The sequence below is a fragment of the Cherax quadricarinatus genome, chromosome 71 (genome assembly GCF_038502225.1).
Source record: "Cherax quadricarinatus isolate ZL_2023a chromosome 71, ASM3850222v1, whole genome shotgun sequence".
NCBI lineage: Eukaryota > Metazoa > Arthropoda > Malacostraca > Decapoda > Parastacidae > Cherax > Cherax quadricarinatus.
Genome location: NC_091362.1, coordinates 23,667,993 through 23,688,037, shown reverse-complemented (window position 1 = coordinate 23,688,037; position 20,045 = coordinate 23,667,993). Strand labels below are relative to the sequence as shown.

Genomic DNA, 20,045 nt, shown 5'->3' with positions numbered 1-20,045 from the left:
TTTGGCATAGGAGAAGAAATACTTTGGGTTTCTTTCGATTTCATTTATAGCTTTTAGTTCTTCCCGCGATTCCTGACTCCTAAAGGATTCTTTTAGCTTAAGTTCGATGCTTGCTATTTCTCTGACCAGTGTCTCCCTGCGCATTTCAGATATATTGACCTCTTTTAGCCGCTCTGTTATTCTTTTCCGTCGCCTGTAAAGGGAGCGCCTGTCTCTTTCTATTTTACATCTACTCCTCCTTTTTCTTAGAGGAATAAGCCTTGTGCATACATCGAGTGCCACCGAGTTAATCTGTTCTAGGCATAAGTTTGGGTCTGTGTTGCTTAGTATATCTTCCCAGCTTATATCGGTTAGGACTTGGTTTACTTGGTCCCACTTTATGTTTTTGTTATTGAAGTTGAATTTGGTGAATGCTCCCTCGTGACTAGTCTCCATTTTGTCGGTCTGGGGCTCCTCGCATACATGTCTGAACCTCAATTATGTTGTGATCTGAGTATATTGTTTTTGATATGGTGACATTTCTTATCAGATCATCATTGTTAGTGAATATGAGGTCTAGTGTATTCTCCAGTCTAGTAGGCTCTATTATTTGCTGGTTTAAATTGAATTTTGTGCAGAGATTTAAAAGCTCGTGTGAGTGTGAGTTTTCATCAGAGCTGCCTCCTGGTGTTATTACTGCAACAATATTATTTGCTATATTCCTCCATTTTAGGTGCCTGAAGTTGAAATCCCCCAGGAGCAAGATGTTGGGTGCAGGAGCTGGAAGATTTTCCAGACAGTGGTCAATTTTTAACAGCTGTTCCTGGAATTGCTGGGATGTTGCATCCGGAGGCTTGTAGACTACCACAATGACTAGGTTTTGGTTCTCGACCTTTACTGCTAAAACTTCCACTACGTCATTTGAGGCATTAAGCAGTTCTGTGCAAACAAGTGACTCTGCAATGTACAGGCCAACCCCCCCCCCCCTAACTAAAGCTGAGAAACTTCTCTTAAGTTGTTGGCAACATAATCACCTTTAATAGTTAACGATTCATCTCACATTAATTTCATAAATGACGAATATGACAGAGCAAATATTTACATAAATTAATTTATCTGTGCAAAAAAACATCAATTAGGGACGAATACAATGTAATATAAAAAAAGAAAATATAACATTGTATTTTTCAGAAAGTGTAAGTTATTTCACTTTACTTTAACCAAATTCTAATAATAGTTTTAGTAAGTAAAGTAAGTATTAAGGTACAGGTACACATAAGTACAATTATCATACACAGTGTAAATTACCTAGGACAACCCCCCAAAAAAGTCAAAGTAGTTTATGTCTGTGTAGACAAGGCATATATACTTTTTTTTTATCCTATAGGCATATAGGTTTACCCCTACAATATATACAGATTTAAAACTAAAATAAAAATGTGTATGTGAAGTCTGCCTATGGAAATGTGTAACTAAAGTTGACTTAAGTAAGAACTGAGTAAATATGGCATCATGTTGTATTATAGTACTGCTCAACCCCCCTCTCTCCTGCTGTCTCTTTACTGTCGCAAATATCTCTTTATTACTGCTCACTTATCACACAGACTTATATGCATTACTCTCACTATACTACTCACATTACCAATACTAATATAACATAATATGGGGGATTAACTTAGAAGGATAAAGTTAGAAGGAACGTGTGTTTTATATATGAGTTCCCTACCAGGCCGCCAGAGTGGGGGATGCTTTAATCTTCGTCTGTCTGTACTTACACCCTTATTTTACAATCTGTAGCTCATATATTACCTTACATCTCTTATATTACTAACCTACCATCATCCTCATCCTTCCCCTTTCCAAAAGTCAAGAATTCCAAGTAAAAACACAATTTAGAAAATGTCAAAATCAAGAATTTAGATGAAAGAAGATTGGATGAAAGTTTGTGAAATATTGTAACATTGTAGTGAAAGACATGTCAGACATGTTTTCTCTAAGCTTTCTTGCTTTACCAAGTCGATACACTTGTCTGAGATAAATCTTTACTGAGATTAATATGTATGTACAGATAATAATAATTATAGATTTATTTGAAGCACAAAATTCTTTGGAAAAGTAAAACAATAAATGTTATTTCCCGTAAGTCACCCCAGCAAACTCCCTCATCCCCCTACCCCGCTATTACCTCCCTCCCTCCCTGTTAGTGCCTTTCCTCCCCCTTCTCCCCTCTACTCCCCTCTCCTTCCTCACTACTCCCCTACCACTTCCCCACTACTCTCACCATTCCCTGTCCCCCCAGTCCTCCCTCACTGTTAGGGTCTTTATTTCACCATTATTCCCCTTCTCTTTCCCATTACTTTTCTTCTCTCCTACTTCCTCATTACTTCCCCAGCACTTCCTTCACTACCTCCCTGCTGCTCACTATTACTTCCCCATATCTCACCTATTATTTCCCCTTCTCGTCACTCCCTAACCACTTCTCTTCCTCCCCATCACTTCTCCATCCCCCCTGTTCCCTTAATTCTCCCTCAGCCCCTTTTCCTCCTCCCGTAACCCCCTCTATCTCTCTCTCCCTCCCCTTACTCCCCTCCACCGCCCGATTGATGACGTGCCAGATATTATGTATCTTATTTATTCATATATCCGTTTAAAACGTGTGACCATATTATTCCAAAACATTCATGTATATGAATTATTGTAGGAAACAGTCAAATAGAAGGTTGTGTGTGAGGTAATATTAGTGAGAAAAGAGAGATGTGGTAATGTGTGGCAGCTTAGAGCTGTGGGAGGTGTTTAAGGGAGGTTCAGTTGCAGTCTTGTACATGGTCTCGCTAGTGTTATATTTACTACACTTACTCTCTAAATTAACCCCTTTTTACCTCCTTAAATTTAATATTGTGATCCCAGAGTCACTTGGAATTAAAGCTGGAGGTATGGAAATGCTTCAGAGTCAGTGATTTTTCAGTGAGTTAATCTAAGTGGAAAGATTCCACCGGAAAGAAGGGAATGTGCAGAAAGAAAGGCTGGTGAGCTTGTGTTCCAACTTGTAATGGTTGAAAACTGCTATAATCCTGGTGCAGGTTGAAAGTGTTGAGTATATAGGTCTATGTGAGATAGCAGAGGCCTGTGAGAGTACTGGGTAGTGGCCTTACTTGGAAATTATTACTTCAACACATCTGGCCACAAGTGTAAAGTAATGGAGAGATCAGCAAGGCTGCTGCCGTCTGGATTTAGCACTAACTTATTTTTTGTGCTCTTGTAGACCTTCCATGAAACACTCAAAGTTGCTTCGATGCCAAGGTAAGATTTTTTTTTCATTCAGTTTTGCCTCGGGTTATTCTGTTTTGTGTTGAATAAATGAAAGAATAAGATATGATGATGGAGAAACTGACTCATAACAAAGACTGATAACCATGTGCTCGGGGAAAATATTTAAGCCTGAGTCAGGTGGTAAAGCAAGGGAGTCAGGTGCTGTGAGAGCAGAGATAGAACTAACTTACACCACACCAAATAACCAATGAAATTACTCATTCGTTTTGACTTAGTTGGACTGTTGTAGGCTAGCTTTGCATAATTTATCACCAGTAGTATTGTATATATGTGAAGTACTCAAAAAATATATGTAGGTAATCAAAATCAAGATTATCATAATAATGATAGTCACATTACCACCACCTGCCTGACCTACATCTTGCCTTACTCGCAACCATTGATGGCCTCGCCCACGTAAACCTCTTCATATTTCATCATATTGCTGAGAACGTGGACTCTCTTTTACAAATAACCATATATTCTTATCAGTTTAAAGTGTTTTATAGTATTAATATAATTCCCAGTTATAGAAGTGAAAAAAAGTGACTCGATCAACAGAAAAACTTTCTATTTTAACTTTAAACATTTATTTTTAAGAATTGCTAGTATTACCAGTAATCTATTTATAGCTATCTGTTGTGATGTTCCATAATTATAGAAGTCTCTTTTGTCATCTCTACAAAAAATCCTTAATTTATTAATAATAATGACAAGTAGCTTGAAGCTTTTCAAGGAGATAATATCTCTTAACAATTTCCACTACAGTAATTGGAAATGTTGAATCATCTGCCACCTGGACGATTTTTGTTTATCATAAGGCAATGAAACTAAAATATTAATTGAAAAACATTGAGAGAATAATTTGATAGTAGCTGTATACAGCTATAGTGTTTTGACCAGCTTTTAAAGTTGATGATTCGTAACATAAAGGCTTAATGATACAAGCTTTCATTAACTCCAATATGCTGTTGTACTAGGGTTCATGACTTTTTCTTACAATTTTCAACCCCTCTTACGTGAAGGCTAAAACTTTACTCATAAACTTGCCCTTAGTTTAATCTTGTGTAATATTCTTTAGTAAATGTAACTCTTAACATGTTTTTTTTTTCTAGTTTTATTTTTTATTCGAAGTTTAATAGCTACTATTTTGTAGCTGTAGACTAACAGTTGAGTCTTATAGTTTTCCCTTTGTATGTTATTGTGCATCTTTTGAGAAATATATATAAATTATTTATTAGCATTAGAACACTCAAATGACACGAAGTGTTTTAAAATTATATAAAAAAAATTGCGAAGAGTTTATTATACAAACGCTTGAGCAACTTTTTCACTAATAGTTATGGTACATGTTAAGAAATATTTATTTGGGCTTTAGGTACATATTATTTTTACATTGATCTTGAGGGCACACAACTTATGCGCACAAAAAGTACATTTTACAGATGAAACCAGAATAATTCAGCAATGGGACTTGTCTGTTAGTTGAAGGTCTTGTGTATTTTGGTAAAATCTAAGGTCTAATTTATTATTAAATATCTCTTGTGGTTACTTAATGGACAGATTATGTGTGCGAGTGCGCGTGCGTGTGCGTGTGCACGTGCGTGCGCGCGTACGTGTGTGCGCGTGCGTGTGTGTACTCAGTTCACCTAGTTATGGTTGCAGGGGTTGATTCACAGCTCCTGTCCCCGCCTCTTCACTGGTCACTACTAGGTCACTCTTCTTGCTACATGAGCTTTATCATACCTCTTAAAGCTATGTATGGATCTTTCCTCCGCTACATCACTTCCCCAGACTGTTCCACTTCCTGACAACTCTGTGACTGAAGAAATACTTCCTAACAACTCTGTGACTGAAGAAATACTTCCTAACAACTCTGTGACTGAAGAAATACTTCCTAACAACTCTGTGACTGAAGAAATACTTCCTAACAACTCTGTGACTGAAGAAATATTTCCTAACAACTCTGTGACTGAAGAAATACTTCCTAACAACTCTGTGACTGAAGAAATACTTCCTACCATCCCTGTGATTCATCTGAGTCTTTAACTTTCAATTGTGACCCCTTGTTGCTGTGTCCCATCTCTGGAACATCCTGTCTTTTGTGCACCTTGTCGATTCCTCTCAGTATTTTATGTCATTACCATATTCCCTATTTCTCCTGTCCTCCGGTGTCGTCAGGTCGATTTCCCTTAACCTCTCCTCGTAGGACATGCCCCTTAGCTCTGGAACTAGTGTTGTTGCAGACCTTTGCACTTTCTCTTGTTTCCTTATGTGCTTCGCTAGGTGAGGATTCCAAACTGGTGTTGCATACTCCAAAATAGGCCCAACGTACATGGTGTACAATGTCCAGAATGATTCCTTCCTGAGATGTCGGAATGCTGTTCTTAGGTTTGCTAGGCGCCCATATGCTGCAGCAGTTATTTGGTTGATGTGCACCTTAGATGTGCCCGGTGTTATACTCACCCCAAGATCCTTTTCCTTGAGTGAGGTTTGTAGTCTCTGGCCCCCTATACTACTCCATCTGCGGTCTTCTTTGCCCTTCCCCAATCTTCATGACTGCACTTAGTGGGGTTGAACTCCAGGAGCCAGTTGCTGGACCAGGCCTGCAATCTGTCCAAATCCCTTTGTAGTTCTGCGTGGTCCTCGTCTGATTCTATTCCTCTCAACAGCTTCACATCATCTGAAAACAGGGATACTTCTGAGTCTGTTCCTTCCGTTATGTCGTTCACAGATACCAGAAACAGCACCGGTCCTAGGACTGACCCCTGCAGAACCCCGCTCGTCACTGGCGCTCACTCTGACACCTCGCCACATACCATGATGCACTGTTGTCTTCGTGATAGGTATTCCCTGATCCATTGCAGTGCCTTCCCTGTTATCCTTGCCTGGTCATCCAGCTTTTGCACTAATCTCTTGTGTGGAACTATGTCAAATGCCTTCGTACAGTCCAAGAAAATGCAGTCTACCCACCCCTCTCTCTTGTCTTACTGCTGTCACCCTGTCATAGAGCTCCATTAACTTTGTGACACAAGATTTCTCGTCCCTGAAACCGTGCTGGCTGTCGCTGATAAGCTCATTCCTTTCTGGGTGCTCCACCACTCTTGTGATAATCTCCATGACTTTGCATCCTATACATGTCAGTGGTACTGGTCTGTAGTTTAATGCTTTGTGTGTGTCTCCTTTTTTAAAAATTGGGACTACATTTGCTGTCTTCCATACCTCAGGTAGTCGCCCTGTTTCGATAGAAGTTTTGAAGACTGTTTTTAGTGGTACACATAGCACTTCTGCTCCCTCTCTCAGGACCCATGGAGAGATGTTATCTGGCCCCATCACCTTTGAGGTATCTAGCTCACTTAGCAGCCTCTTCACTTCTTCCTCGGTTGCATGTACGTATTGTGTCCAACAGTTGATGGTGTACCCCACCTCTCCATCTTTCCAGAGTCCCCTCTGTCTCCTCTGTGAATACTGGTTTGTGTTTAAGTCCTTGCTAAAATTTTCTCTTATACATTTAAAGACGTAGCTTTTTCATTTATGTTAATGTAAAAATTATTTTGTACCAAAGGAACCTTAGAAAACTTATCTAACCTTATTATAACAAGCACAATTTCATTTAGCCAAATCATATATATATATATATATATACATACATATATATATATATATATATATATATATATATATATATATATATATATATATATATATATATATATATATATATATCATAATCTACACTTGGAAAATCTTGGAAGGAATGGTCCCAAATCTGCACACAGAAATCACTCCCTACGAAAGTAAAAGACTGGGCAGGCGATGCAAAATGCCGCCAATAAAAAGTAGGGGCGCCATTGGTACACTAAGAGAAAACACCATAAGTGTCCGGGGCCCAAAACTGTTCAACAGCCTCCCATCAAGCATTAGGGGAATTGCCAATAAACCCCTGGCTGCCTTCAAGAGAGAGCTGGACAGATACCTAAAGTCGGTGCCGGATCAGCCGGGCTGTGGCTCGTACGTCGGACTGTGTGCGGCCAGCAGTAACAGCCTAGTTGATCAGGCCCTGATCCATCGGGAGGCCTGGTCGTGGACCGGGCCGCGGGGGCGTTGATCCCCGGAATAACCTCCAGGTAACCTCCAGGTATGTGTGTACTCACCTATTTGTGGTTGCAGGGGTCGAGTCCTAGCTCCTGGCCCCGCCTCTTCACCGGTTGCTACTAGGCCCTCTCTCTCCCTGCTCCATGAGCTTTATCAAACCTCGTCTTAAAACTGTGTATGGTTCCTGCCTCCACTACGTCATTTTCTAGGCTATTCCACTGCCTTACAACTCTATGACTGAAGAAATACTTCCTACTATCTCTCTGACTCATTTGTGTCTTCAACTTCCAATTGTGGCCTCTTGTTTCTGTGTCCCCTCCCTGGAACATCCTGTCCTTGTCCACCTTGTCTATTCCATGCAGTATTTTATATGTCGTTATCATGTCTCCCCTGACCCTCCTGTCCTCCAGTGTGGTCAGGCCGATTTCCCTTAATCTTTCTTCATAGGACATTCCCCTTAGCTCTGGAACTAACCTTGTCGCAAACCTTTGTACTTTCTCTAGTTTCTTGACGTGCTTTATCAAGTGCGGGTTCCAAACAGGTGCTGCATACTCCAGTATGGGCCTGACATACACGGTGTACAGTGTCTTGAATGATTCCTTACTAAGGTATCGGAATGCTGTTCTCAGGTTTGCCAGGCGCCCATATGCTGCAGCAGTTATCTGATTGATGTGTGCTTCCGGAGACATGCTCGGTGTTATACTCACCCCAAGATCTTTCTCCTTGAGTGAGGTTTGCAGTCTTTGGCCGCCTAGCCTATACTCTGTCTGTGGTCTTCTGTGCCCTTCCCCTATCTTCATGACTTTGCATTTGGCAGGATTAAATTCGAGAAGCCATTTGCTGGACCAGGTGTCCAGTCTGTCCAGGTCTCTTTGAAGTCCTGCCTGGTCCTCATCAGATTTAATTCTCCTCATTAACTTCACATCATCTGCAAACAGGGACACTTCTGAATCTAACCCTTCCGTCATGTCGTTCACATATACCAAAAATAGCACTGGTCCTAGGACCGACCCCTGTGGGACCCCGCTCGTCACAGGTGCCCACTGTGATACATCATTACGTACCATGACTCGTTGTTGCCTCCCTGTCAGGTATTCTCTGATCCATTGCAGTGCCCTTCCTGTTATATGCGCCTGATGCTCTAGCTTCTGCACTAATCTCTTGTGAGGAACTGTGTCAAAGGCCTTCTTGCAGTCCAAGAAGATGTAATCAACCCACCCCTCTCTCTCTTGTCTTACTTCTGTTATTTTATCATAAAACTCCAGAAGGTTTGTGACACAGGATTTGCCTTCCGTGAATCCGTGCTGGTTGGCATTTATACTCCTGTTCCGTTCCAGGTGCTCCACCACTCTCCTCCTGATAATCTTCTCCATAATTTTGCATACTATACACGTCAATGACACAGGTCTATAGTTTAGTGCCTCTTTTCTGTCTCCTTTTTTGAAAATGGGAACTACATTTGCCGTCTTCCATACCTCAGGTAGTTGCCCAGTTTCCAGGGATGTGTTGAAGATTGTGGTAAGTGGCACGCACAACATATCTGCTCCCTCTCTAAGGACCCACGGAGAGATGTTGTCCGGTCCCATTGCCTTTGAGGTATCGATGTCCCTTAGCAGTTTCTTCACCTCCTCCTCATCTGTATGTATGTCGTCCAACACTTGTTGGTGTATTCCTTGCTGGTGTCCCCATCTGGTCTGTCCCCCCAGAGTCCTTCCTGTCTCTACTGTAAATACTTCCTTAAATCTCGTGTTGAGCTCCTCACATACCTCTTGATCGTTTCTTGTGTGTGTGTGTGTGTGTGTGTGTGTGTGTGTGTGTGTGTGTGTGTGTGTGTGTGTGTGTGTGTGTGTGTGTGTGTGTCGTGCCAAATATGTAAAACTGGTCAATTAGCAAGAACTCATTTAAAATAAAGTCCTTTCTGAAATTTTCTCTTACACGTTTATAGATATATTTTTTTCATTAATGTTAATGTAAAAAGTTTTAATTTTGCACCAAAAGAATCTTAGAAAACTTACCTAACCTTGTTATAACAAGAGCAATTTATTTTAGCCTAACCCAACTAAATATATTTTAAATACCTTTACAGTAATTTAGTACTAAACAAACACAATCAAATATATTTTTTTCGTTAGGTTCAGAATGATTTTGGCGAAACTATTGCATACACAAATTTTCACTTGTCCTATATGGCAAGATGAACGTTGCTATTTAAGCCAAGATCGCAAGTTCTGCCTATTCGGCACGACATATATATATATATTTATTTTGTGTGTGTGAGTGGCTCGTCTGTCTTCAGCTTCCACCTTTGTCCCCTTTATCATGGTCCTCTAAATTCAGTCTGGTCGATCCCTGTCAGCACTATCAATTCCTCTTTAAGATTTTTTGCATAGTAATCATGTTCCCCTTTTGTCCTTGTCTCCTCTAAGGTCGTCAGTTCCTCCTACGTTTCCCCACAGTGCATTCCTTTCAGTTTTTGTATTAGCCTGGTTGTAAACCTTTGGATCATTTCCAGTTTTGTTATGTATTTGACAAGGTGTGGGCTCCATGCTGGGGGCCATGTACTCAATAATAGACATACGTTGTGTATAAGATTGTGAAGGATTCTCAATGCAAGTTATTCTGAAGTTTGCTAGTCTTGTATATTTCACTGCCATTATATGGTTTATGTGCACTCCTTACATTATGGTTGGAGGTGTATTCACCTTGGGTTCTCTTCACTCTGATATTTGTAGCTTCTTTCTGCCCAGTTTGTGTGTACTCTCCTAATTGTACTCACCTGTTTGTGTGTGTGTTTGTTTAATCCAAGAATCAGAAAAGGTGGTTGATAAGAGAGGTCGGGTCAGGAGTTATGACCTGACCTATTGAAATATAAGTGAGAACTCAGTTTGATTTTGCTGCTAGTGGTATGTTGGGGCTGCTCACTAGAATACTTTGCAGCTAAAGCAGGGATTGTCGCTGCCAACATCTCACACCTCTAACTCACTCTACTACCCATTTCCTGCCTGAGCTTTGCTCGTTGAAAGCCAAGTTCAGTTTATGAAATGTGGACGGTCCACCATTGCTAAACTTATAATAAGGACTGGTATATTACGTTAGGTATAATAAGCCCTGGGGAATTACCATCTTGAGTCTTTTCAGTGCTTATCTTAGGAATTTTTTTAAAAAATACCAAGGTGCACATTTTGCAACAATTCTTATGTAAAATCGCTTATACAACTTTTCCTCTCCTCTTTCCAGTGTAGTTTTAAGCAGTTAATTAGATGGATACTTGAAGGATGTTACTGAGGGGTCACTGCCTGGTTCCAGATCATCCCTTCTGAAGGATCAAGGACAGATCAACTTGACTGTTACTGCTGGCTGCATGTGGTCCAACGTGTGAGCCACAGCTTGGCTGATCAGGCACGATTTGAGACACTTATTCAATTCCTTCTTCAAGACTACCATGCTTTTGTTGTAATTTCCCGTATGCATTTAGGATGGGTGTTAAAAGAATTGTGGATCTCTAACACTTGTCGAGTTCTTTCTTGGTATTCTTGTTGCACCCCTGCTTCTTAGTGGAAGTACAGTGGACCCCCGGTTAACGATATTTTTTCACTCCAGAAGTATGATCAGGTGCCAGTACTGACCGAATTTGTTCCCATAAGAAATATTGTGAAGTAGATTAGTCCATTTCAGACCCCCAGACATACACGTACAAACGCACTTACATAAATAACACTTACATAATTGGTCACATTCGGAGGTAATCGTTATGCGGGGGTCCACTGTACTTTGCATCTTCTACCAAGTCTCTTCTTGTCATATGGTGTGATTTCAGTGCCCAGGTTTGGAGCCAGTCCCTCCAGCATTTTCCAGTTATGTAATACGTATTATATACCTTTCTCACCTGTTTTCTAAGGAATATAGTTAAAGGGACTTCAAGCCTGGTCGTGGACCTGGCCGCGGGGGCGTTGATCCCCGGAATAACCTCCAGGTAAGCATTCCCAGTGGTTCAGACGATTGACTGACTATACACAAGCAGGGAAAGTTAAGTAAGATTTTCAGCTCTGCAATCTGCAGTTAAAGATGCAAATGAGTTGGAAGGTCCTCAGAAAACTATACAGCTTATCAGTCTTAAAGTGGTAAGTAGAATGCACTAGTCTAGATGATGAGGTGGTGGAGGTAAATGCTATGGAGTTTCAAGAGTATGTATGATCAGGTCCTGCAAAGCAGGAATTTGTCATGCCAGTTATTAATGGTAAGACCTGAATGATGAGCCAGATGCTAAGAATCAACCCTTACACACAATTAGATTGGTACAAGTCACAGGTGTGAGGTGATGTTAGAAAAACATAAGCAACACAAGGGGTGTGACTAGGTAGCAGGGGCTGTGTGGGTCGAGCCAGTGGGTCATGGCCTCCTGGTGGATCAAGGCCTGATCAACCAGGCTTTTACTGGTGGCACACACAATCCAACATAGGGGCCACAGCCTGGCTGATCAGGTGCTGACTTGAGGAACTTTTTAAATTCCTTGAAGACGGAAAGGGGTCTGGTAATCCCCCTTATGTATAGTGGGAGGCTGTTGAAAAGTCTTGGGTCTCTTAAATTACTATGTTATCTCTTAGTATATTCATATCACCTTTACTTTTTATTGGGGTATTTTTCACAGTCTGCTAAGCCTCTTTTGTAGGGAGTGAATTCTGGTGGCCTGGTGGTTAACGCTCTCGCTTCACACGGTGAGGGCCTGGGTTCGATTCCCAGCCAGAGTAGAAACATTGGACGTGTTTCTTTCCACCTGTTGTCTATGTTCCCCATCAGTAAAATGGGTACCTGGGTGTTAGTCGACTGGTGTGGGTCGCATCCTGGGACACTGACCTAAGGAGGCCTGGTCACAGACCGGGCCGCGGGGGCGTTGACCCCCGGAACTCTCTCCAGATAAACTCCAGAATCCCTCTAGGATTTTCCAGGTGTAAATTATAATGCATCTTTCTTGCTTGCATTCCAGGAAGTACAGGAGGTCTGTAGATTTGCCTGCCTTAAAATTGGGATTGTTAATGTACAACAATACAGGTCAGCCATCACTAATCTGGCATCACTGGGTCCTGTGGTGTGCTGGATTAGTGAGTTTGCCAGATACAGAGTGGTTAGGTTAGTGGTTAGTGTATTCACACTAAATTAACATATCAATAGAGAGACTTTCTGCTACATCTTCCTCATTTTCATCACTGCTTTCTCTACTGGCTTGCTGCTGTGGATTTACAACCATCTGCACAATTTCTGAGTCAGTGTAATGATGAAATTTGAAATTATGCTAGCTGAAATTAGTGCTGGATTACTGATGGAACTGGATAACTAATTGCTGGATTAGTGATGGCTGACCAGTATTCCAGCCTAGGGAGGTCAAATGGCATAAATAAGACTATCATTGGATTTGCATATCTTCTTTTGAAGGTTCTCACCATATGTCCTGTAACTTTTCTCAAGGTATACCTGAAGGGCAATGCAGGTGTCAATGCCCCCATGGCCTGGTTGGTACATCGGTATGAACCACAGCCCAGCTGATCAGCTACTACTAACTTTAGGTGCCTGTCCAGCTCCCTCTTGAAGATAGCCAGGGTCATGATTAGAACATGGTTGTAGTGCTTGAAGATGAAATCCCCTTGACATTATTACTTTATATCCTTCATGTTAGTTTTCTGATTTGTGTGATTAGTTTTATACTCCATTCTGTTTTTTATTTCTTCATTTATTCCATAATGGAGTAACTGGTGTATATCTGCTTGGGTACCTGCAAAGTCCTCTATGGATGCCACTCTCATGCAAATTCTAGTATCATCTGCAAAACATGATACAATTCTGTGATTTGTGTTCCTGTCTGTCAGATGTGAGGACGAGGAAAAGAATGGTTATTGAATACTGTGCCTTGGGGAACAAAGCTTTTCACTGTGGCAGCTTCTGACTTAACCCTGTTTACATTTAGGGGCTTGACCTAATTTATATCACCAATGAAGGTTCTCTGTATTTTCTCCAGATCTGCAATTTTTGCTTGCCTTATAATGGCCTCCTTATTCAGTCCATCATTTCATTGTTGTTGATATCACTTATGGTCATTAAATGAGAGTCTCTGACATTATCAGTTCTAAATCCTTCACATTAATCTTTCTGTTGAGTGGTTTGAGTTTGCTTTATACTCTGTTCCAGTTTTTATCTCCTCAATTTTTCTATTGCTGAATAACAAATTTCTCCTCATTGTCCATCATATTGTTGTCATGGCCCCTCTGGAAGACTTGGCTCATTTCCACTTGGAGATTTGCTGTCTCCAGTGTATGTCACTCTGGTACAAATTCTAGCATCGTTTGCAAAGGATGATGTGGTGCTGTTATTTATGTTTGTCTCATGAAAATGAGGAGAGTTGTTTGGCTGAAGTACACAACTTTTCATTGTGGCAGCCTCTGATTTTACTTAGTTGACTATTACTCTTTGGGTTCTATTTGTTAGAAAGTTAAATTTCTTTATTCTTGTATTTAACATAGGCAAGGATATAAATCATACTACCCTAGCATCCTTTGTAAATGGTACCAGAATCTCCGAGTGGCGTCTGTCAAAGATGTAAAAATCTTCAAGCACCAATTAAGGAAGTCTTCCAGTGAGCCTAAGATGACAGTATTGTACTCAATGAGAATAAGTTTCAGTTACTTTGCTATGGAAGAATAGAGGAAATGAAGACAAGTGAAGTATAGGACAAACTCAATTCATTCAGCAGACTTTGCAAAGGCATTTGACAAATGCAGTCATGGGGTGATAGCACACAGAATGAGAGCCATAGGCATTACGGGGAAGGTAGGCAGATGGATTTTCAGGTTCCTAACACAGAACGCAAAAAGTTGTAGTAATCAGAGTAAAATCCAGCATCAGCAAGGTAAAAAGTTCAGTTCCCCAAGGCACTGCCCTGGAACTGCTACTGTTTCTCACCCTCATAGTAGATATAGATAAAAACACCTGTCACAGTTTTGTATCATCATTTGCAGATGACACTAAAATAAGAATAAAAGTCACTACGGTAGAAGACACTGAACAAATACAGGAAGATGTAAGCAGTGTTTTCCAGTGGGCAGTGAGAACAATGTGACCTTCAGTGGTGATAAGTTCCAACTGCTTAGGTATGGAAAGAATGAAGAACTCAAAAGGAATACTGCATACAAAACTCAAGAGGATCATCATACAGAATGAAAGGAACACATGAAAGATTTGGGAATAATTATGTCAGCTGATCTTTATTCCAAAAACCATACTAAGACAAAGGTCACAACAACCAGGAGGAGGATGATGGGGTGGGCATTGAGAACCTTCAAGGGAAATAATATCAGTAGTGACACTTTTCAAATTGCTAGTACTCCCTCATTTGAAATATTGCTCAGTGCTGATGGCCCCATTCAAAGCAGGAGAAATATCAGAGCTTGAACAAATACAGAGATCGTGTACAGCCTGCTTAGAGCCAGTAAAGCATTTAAATTATTGGGAATGCCTCAAAGTCTTGAATATGTACTGCTGGAGTGAAGGAGAGAGAGATACATGATAATGTATACCTGGAAAGTACTTGAGGGCCTGGTCCCAAATCTATACACTACCATAACATACTGGAGTGAGAGGTACGGGAGGAAGTGCAAAATAAATCCAGTGAAAAGCAGGGGTGCGGTGGGCACAATAAGGGAGCACTGTCAACATTGGTGGCCCCAGATTATTCAACCAGATGATATCAGAAACACTGCTGGAACAAGTGTAGATGTCTTAAGAGAAAACTGGACAAGTATCTTCACTAGGTGCCATATCAACTAGGTTGTGATGGATATGTGCGGCGGTGGGCCTCTAGCAGCAATAGCCTGATTGACCAGGCTGGCACCAGATAAAGCCTGGCCCATGGACCAGGCTCTGGGAGTAGAAAGACTCTTGAAACTCATCAAGGGTATATCAACAATTGAAGGTTGTCTTCATTAAACTTCATATTGTTGTATAAGGACAGGCTGTCTTTGGCAGCAGCCTGTCCTCTTAACCCCTTGACTGTCGCAACCCCCAATCCTGAAGTGTCTCCTGGTGTCGCAAAATTTCAAAAAAAAAAATTGTTTTTTCTAATGAAATGGTAGAGAATCTTTTCCCGATTGTAATGTCACCAAAAACACGAAATTTGATGGAAAACTGACAGAATTACGCTCTCGCGAAATTAGCGACCTCGGCGTTATTTACAAATCGGCGATTTCGTCCACTTTGAGCCCTATTTTCGGCTAATTCCATTGTGCCAGTGGACCAAACTCATAACTATTTTTTTAGAAATCCATTTTTTCTATCGATTGAGTACAAGAAACTGCCCATTTACCGATTTCAACTACCCAATAACGTGGTAAGAAATTTGCAATTTGGCCAATTTCACGAAAATTAAAAAAACATGACAATTTCAAAATAAGGTCCAGAATGAACAATGCAGACATTCCTGGCTCTAAAATAACATTTTCTTTGTTCATCAGTCACGTCTCCAAGCCCCTCTGATATTACTCTTGCTTTCTATTTTGAATTTTTATTCAAACAAAAAATAGAAGATTTACTGTTATGCAGACTGCTGCAATACTGTAATAATTGTATAAATAACATCAACCCATTCATGATTGCATATTAGAATGGCTAGTTGGACATTTATTGGACAATGACATCATTTGTTTACTTTTGAACATCGGCAAAATCAAACATTTCCCCTACTTTGAGCTCCATTTCCAGGTTCTTTTTATAGTAAAATCAATCAAAATCACCTCTATTTCTATAATATGTTTTCCATTCTATCAAATGAGACCAAGAAAACGAGAATACAGCCATCACTACTATACGAAAATAGACCACAAAGTCGGCATTTTAATTAAAAAAAACGGTCGGAGTTTTTTTTCTCATTACCTGGAGTTTACCTGGAGAGAGTTTCGGGGGTCAACGCCCCCGCGGCCCGGTCTGTGACCAGGCCTCCTGGTGGATCAGCGCCTGATCAACCAGGCTGTTGCTGCTGGCTGCACGCAAACCAACGTACGAGCCACAGCCCGGCTGATCAGGAACTGACTTTAGGTGCTTGTCCAGTGCCAGCTTGAAGACTGCCAGGGGTCTGTTGGTAATCCCCCTTATGTGTGCTGGGAGGCAGTTGAACAGTCTCGGGCCCCTGACACTTATTGTATGGTCTCTTAACGTGCTAGTGACACCCCTGCTTTTCATTGGGGGGATGGTGCATCGTCTGCCAAGTCTTTTGCTTTCGTAGTGAGTGATTTTCGTGTGCAAGTTCGGTACTAGTCCCTCTAGGATTTTCCAGGTGTATATAATCATGTATCTCTCCCTCCTGCGTTCCAGGGAATACAGGTTTAGAAACCTCAAGCGCTCCCAGTAATTGAGGTGTTTTATCTCCGTTATGCGCGCCGTGAAAGTTCTCTGTACATTTTCTAGGTCGGCAATTTCACCTGCCTTGAAAGGTGCTGTTAGAGTGCAGCAATATTCCAGCCTAGATAGAACAAGTGACCTGAAGAGTGTCATCATGGGCTTGGCCTCCCTAGTTTTGAAGGTTCTCATTATCCATCCTGTCATTTTTCTAGCAGATGCGATTGATACAATGTTATGGTCCTTGAAGGTGAGATCCTCCGACATAATCACTCCCAGGTCTTTGACGTTGGTGTTTCGCTCTATTTTGTGGCCAGAATTTGTTTTGTACTCTGATGAAGATTTAATTTCCTCATGTTTACCATATCTGAGTAATTGAAATTTCTCATCGTTGAACTTCATATTGTTTTCTGCAGCCCACTGAAAGATTTGGTTGATGTCCGCCTGGAGCCTTGCAGTGTCTGCAATGGAAGACACTGTCATGCAGATTCGGGTGTCATCTGCAAAGGAAGACACGGTGCTGTGGCTGACATCCTTGTCTATGTCGGATATGAGGATGAGGAACAAGATGGGAGCTAGTACTGTGCCTTGTGGAACAGAGCTTTTCACCGTAGCTGCCTCGGACTTTACTCTGTTGACGACTACTCTCTGTGTTCTGTTAGTGAGGAAATTATAGATCCATCGACCGACTTTTCCTGTTATTCCTTTAGTGCGCATTTTGTGCGCTATTACGCCATGGTCACACTTGTCGAAGGCTTTTGCAAAGTCTGTATATATTACATCTGCATTCTTTTTGTCTTCTAGTGCATTTAGGACCTTGTCGTAGTGATCCAGTAGTTGAGACAGACAGGAGCGACCTGTTCTAAACCCATGTTGCCCTGGGTTGTGTAACTGATGGGTTTCTAGATGGGTGGTGATCTTGCTTCTTAGGACCCTTTCAAAGATTTTTATGATATGGGATGTTAGTGCTATTGGTCTGTAGTTCTTTGCTGTTGCTTTACTGCCCCCTTTGTGGAGTGGGGCTATGTCTGTTGTTTTTAGTAACTGAGGGACGACCCCCGTGTCCATGCTCCCTCTCCATAGGATGGAAAAGGCTCGTGATAGGGGCTTCTTGCAGTTCTTGATGAACACAGAGTTCCATGAGTCTGGCCCTGGAGCAGAGTGCATGGGCATGTCATTTATCGCCTGTTCGAAGTCATTTGGCGTCAGGATAACATCGGATAGGCTTGTGTTAATCAAATTTTGTGGCTCTCTCATAAAAAATTCATTTTGATCTTCGACTCTCAGTCTGGTTAGCGGCTTGCTAAAAACTGAGTCATATTGGGACTTGAGTAGCTCACTCATTTCCTTGCTGTCATCTGTGTAGGACCCATCTTGTTTAAGTAGGGGCCCAATACTGGACGTTGTTCTCGATTTTGATTTGGCATAGGAGAAGAAATACTTTGGGTTTCTTTCGATTTCATTTATGGCTTTTAGTTCTTCCCGCGATTCCTGACTCCTAAAGGATTCTTTTAGCTTAAGTTCGATGCTTGCTATTTCTCTGACCAGTGTCTCCCTGCGCATTTCAGATATATTGACCTCTTTTAGCCGCTCTGTTATTCTTTTCCGTCGCCTGTAAAGGGAGCGCCTGTCTCTTTCTATTTTACATCTACTCCTCCTTTTTCTTAGAGGAATAAGCCTTGTGCATACATCGAGTGCCACCGAGTTAATCTGTTCTAGGCATAAGTTTGGGTCTGTGTTGCTTAGTATATCTTCCCAACTTATATCGATTAGGACTTGGTTTACTTGGTCCCACTTTATGTTTTTGTTATTGAAGTTGAATTTGGTGAATGCTCCCTCGTGACTAGTCTCATTTTGTCGGTCTGGGGCTCCACGCATACATGTCTGAACCTCAATTATGTTGTGATCTGAGTATATTGTTTTTGATATTGTGACATTTCTTATCAGATCATCATTGTTAGTGAAGATGAGGTCTAGTGTATTCTCCAGTCTAGTAGGCTCTATTATTATGCACTACATGCTCCAGGATTTTTTTTGTATGGTGCACACTGACCACACAGACCCATTCTCTCACATGTGGGCCTACCAGCTTTCTCCTGCTTGATTTGAAGCCGCTAGAATTTATGAGTATATATACGTCAAACACGGTACCTCGTAAGACGTATATATACGACCTCGATAGTCAAAGGGTTAAACACAGTGTGGAGCTGTTGTAAAAACAGTCGAATGGGTAGCTGTTGATGGAGCCTTGAATAGTTGAAATTATGAGTGTTACATGAGCCACACACAGTGGGCACTGGTATTCTGTTAGCACGGCAGACTTTTTTTTATCTTTTATATTTATCTTTTATCTTTTATATTTATATTTAGGTAGTAGGTTGGTAGACAGCAACCACCCAGGGAAGTACTACCGTCCTGCCAGATGACTGTGAAACAAAAACCTGTAATTGTTTTGCATGATGGTAGGATTGCTGGTTTCTTTTTCTGTCTCATAAACACGCTAAGATAACAGGGATATCTTGCTACTCCTACTAACACTTTGGTCACACTTCACAGACACGCACATGCATATATATATATACATACATCTAGGTTTTTCTCCTTTTTCTAAATAGCTCTTGTTCTTTTTTATTTCTTCTATTGTCCATGGGGAAGTGGAAAAGAATCTTTCCTCCGTAAGCCATGCGTGTCGTATGAGGCGACTAAAATGCCGGGAGCAATGGGCTAGTAACCCCTTCTCCTGTATACAATTACTAAAAAAGAGAAGAAGAAAAACTTTATAAAACTGGGTTGCTTAAATGTGCGTGGATGTAGTGCGGATGACAAGAAACAGATGATTGCTGATGTTATGAATGAAAAGAAGTTGGATGTCCTGGCCCTAAGCGAAACAAAGCTGAAGGGGGTAGGAGAGTTTCAGTGGGGGGAAATAAATGGGATTAAATCTGGAGTATCTGAGAGAGTTAGAGCAAAGGAAGGGGTAGCAGTAATGTTAAATGATCAGTTATGGAAGGAGAAAAGAGAATATGAATGTGTAAATTCAAGAATTATGTGGATTAAAGTAAAGGTTGGATGCGAGAAGTGGGTCATAATAAGCGTGTATGCACCTGGAGAAGAGAGGAATGCAGAGGAGAGAGAGAGATTTTGGGAGATGTTAAGTGAATGTATAGGAGGCTTTGAACCAAGTGAGAGAGTAATTGTGGTAGGGGACCTGAATGCTAAAGTAGGAGAAACTTTTAGAGAGGGTGTGGTAGGTAAGTTTGGGGTGCCAGGTGTAAATGATAATG

At 41.1% G+C, this 20,045-nt stretch overlaps 1 protein-coding gene across 2 annotated transcripts in view; it reads left to right on the top strand.

Moving 5' to 3' along the window:
* Positions 1–2,787: 2,787 nt before the first annotated feature.
* LOC128700398 (uncharacterized) overlaps positions 2,788–20,045 on the top strand; it is a 229,622-nt gene continuing 212,364 nt past the window's right edge. For both annotated transcript variants that reach the window (XM_053793604.2, XM_053793601.2), the window contains exon 1: positions 2,788–3,279. The gene's annotated coding sequence lies outside the window, so the exon portion shown is untranslated. The remainder of the gene's footprint in view (positions 3,280–20,045) is intronic.